Here is a 3,556-nt window from a genome sequence, read left to right as displayed (position 1 = left end):
TTACATACTCTTCAGATAAAAACACAAACACTTTTTTAATTGTAACATCAAATCAGACTAAATGTTTATTTTTTTACATTGATAAATATAAAAACATATTTGTTAAATTTAAGAGTAAAGACAGAAACTATCTGTATTTCTTAATTGTAAATTGTATTCAAAACTGAGCCACACTTATGGAGCTCCACAATTCTTTTCCTGGTGTTTTGGTTGATATCTCTTGATTTTTCCCATTTCAAAGAAACAGGCTCTGTGTTTTGCCTTATATGCATCCACAGGTGTGCCACCAATTTACTCACATGGACTCTACTAACCTATCAGAAGCTTCTTCAGCTCAGAATGGAATCGTCTGGAGTTTTCTTATTAATTAACAATAAACTTAGTGTATATGTACTCCTAAATTTGATGAAAGTGATTAAACTAGACAGCTCCCTCTTTTTATTCTGACATTTAACTAATTCAAAAGATATTTCAACATTTATGTAAAACAAAACAAGTTTACTCTAAATTGATGTTTAACAGTAAAAAAAAAAAAAGGTTTTTATGTTTTCTCCCTAAAGTGTATGTAAATATCTGGTGTCAACTGTGAATATACTGCTGTGTATTGAAATTCCTCTTGTTTTGCATAGATATACTGAACAACATACAAAGCATAATATATAAAATAACATCTACCTCAGTTTTTTCTTTGAAAGAAGCTCCTTATGTCCATTGATGTGTTCATCAGTACACAATTGAAACCGATTTAGAGAGTTTATTTAGCCGTGGAGGGTAACAACTGAAAATATGAAATGTAAGCTAAGACTCTCTAAAAAAAAACAGCATTGTTGTTCGGCTTTTTATTTATCCATTTGTTGATTCACTCGAAGAGCAAGTAACGCAACCAAGTGATCAGTTTGATATCGATCTTTTGTGATACACCGTCATATTTACATTATTTGTACAGTACGAATGATTTGTTTTGGTACCTGGTCAAACTTAAGCTCTCCTCTGTCTGCAGCAAACTCGCAGGCAGCAGCTTCTCCCCCATCGCTCACATGTGTGCTGCGCTCAGTCGCCTAGTGCCTGAGCTCGGATCATACCAAAATTAGGGGGAATTTACGACGGTGCGCTCTGTGCTTCGTGTGTTGTTTTTGTTTTATACAGTTGTCAGTCAGGCATCTAACTAACAAATTACACTCGAAAAGACCCCATGCTTCTGAAAAAATGACCCGGGCTTAAGCCCAGTAAGCCACCCCCCCGCTCCGCTGATGGTTGACTCCAAATCTCCCGAACACTATGTCGATTTGAGAACGCAAGACCGAGACCAAGACCGAGACGAAAGTCAGTCGAGACCAAGACAAGACCAAGACAAAAGTCCGTCGAGACCAAGACGAGACCAAGACCACGTAAAAGTGGTCTCGAGACCGGTCTCGAGACCAAGACCGGTCTCGAGACATCCAACTCTAATGTGTTGGTGTAGACTTCGTGGCCCAACATGTCCCAGAGTGCATAGCGCTGGTGGGTGTGGATAATTTTGCCGAAAAAAATGGTGGAAGCGGAGCGGCCAAAGAGTAAATGTTTAAAAGTAAGTACTGATATGTTGTCTCAACAGGACCTGGAAAAACTAGTCCATGCATTCATTTTTAGTAGGCTTGATTACTGTAACAGCATCTTTACAGGTCTACCTAAAAAAATCAGTCAGACAACTACAGCTCATTCAGAACTCTGCTGCTCGAGTCCTCACTAAGACCAAAAAAGTGGACCACATCAATCCAGCTCTGAGGTCTTTACTCTGGCCGCCTGTCTGTCAGAGGATAGACTTTGAAGCTCTGAATGGTTTAGGACCAAAATACATCAGTGACCTCCTGACCCAGTATGAACCTTCCAGATCCCTCAGGTCACCTGGATCCGGGTTTTTTTAATCAGTTCCCAGAGTCAGAACCAGACACGGAGAAGCTGCTTTCAGCTTTTATGCTCCATATATCTGGAACAAACTCTTAGAAAGCCTCAGATCAGCTGAAACACTCAGTTTATTTAAATCCAGGTTGAAGACTCACCTGTTCTCAGCTACATTTGAATAAAGCACCAAATCCACACTTTTTTAAATCAATTTTAAATCATGCTTTTTATTTGTTTTTGTTTTTTAATGTCTCTGTAAAGCACTTTGAATGACCTTGTTGTTGACTTGTGCTATATAAATAAACTTGCCTTGCCTTACTGAATATTAAGTCACTTATTTATGTGCAAATGTTTAATAATGAAGAACATTAAAACATTACTGTTGACCACATGTCGGCAAAGTTATGTGACATTAGTGATGTTTGTACAACTTGGTTTTTAAAGCCTTTACTTTAAAATATTCACCGTTCAATAGCTGACCTTAATCTTACAGAGAATGTGATGATTTTATGGATAATTAAAGTCAGTCATATATCCACAAACACAACAAGCTGAAAGTCAGTGATGCTGCTCAGTTTGCAGTCCTGAATATCACGGCACAAGCAGGATTCACTGCACTGTTAATGTTAGCTATGTTATGTTGCTGCCTCTGTTCGGTGGTGTCGAGCCAAACGGACTTTAACGTGTGTTTGAACGAGCTGACGGTTCACTCGTTAAGCTGAAAGAAAGATGCCTCTGTGCAAGCTTGAACATGTTGCGTGTGCCGTCTGAACTGGATTTCAGTCTTAACTGATGTCCGTGTTGGTCCTGCAGAGAATCAGAGTTGGAAAAGTTAATGTAGCAAAAAACAAAATGTAATGCATTTTGTTCATAATCTCTTTAAAGCCATGATCTTTTTTTATCGCTGTCACTGGAGTGGGTAAATGAGTCTGCAAAGTTAAAAAAAAAAAAAAACAGATTTAAATTTATTTTTCCCCATTTATACACATTTAAGAAATAACGTGGAAAATATCCTTTTGTTTGCATTTGGAGACTCGGCATTTGAACCATCCCAAATATCTGCACCAGGGAACCAACTCCTCAAACCGGTAAAAGGTCAAGGACACAGTTACACGATCGCTAAACTAACCTGTTTTTGAATAAAAGAAAACCATATAAGCATGAGCCCTGGAATCTCGGTTAAAAAAAAAAGAAGCACTACACATTACTTTTCTTATGTTTAGTATACAGGAGTTGCTGCTCACACTCTGAGTTGCACTAATGTGTCTGTCAGACGCTCCAAATGGACAGACCGCACGCGCACTCACGCCGTACACCTCCTGACCTTATTTCCACGAGCCCTCGACTCAGCTGCAAAGTGCTTACGGGGTCAGTTTCATCAGAATTATCTGCTGTCATTCAGACATAAGTTGAGCAATAGTTTAACCAATTTTCCATCAAACCATGAAGGGATGCCGGAATTAAACAGAACATTGGATGTAAGTTAAGGAAATATAAGTTTGTCTATGGAGCACATCTCCTTCAGCGTTCACAATAATGGATTGCATTTCTCTCAGTCAACTGACTGTTTAGGGGGGAAAGCAGCTAATAGTTAGTGGGCTCTGTGTTTGTGGTTGTTGTTTTTTTAGTCACACTAGGAGTGAACAAAAGCAGAAAACAACCCTGTAAAAGATGC

The sequence above is a fragment of the Oreochromis niloticus genome, unplaced genomic scaffold, assembly GCF_001858045.2.
Source record: "Oreochromis niloticus isolate F11D_XX unplaced genomic scaffold, O_niloticus_UMD_NMBU tig00001116_pilon, whole genome shotgun sequence".
Taxonomy (NCBI): Eukaryota; Metazoa; Chordata; class Actinopteri; order Cichliformes; family Cichlidae; genus Oreochromis; species Oreochromis niloticus.
This window is presented reverse-complemented; position numbering follows the sequence as displayed.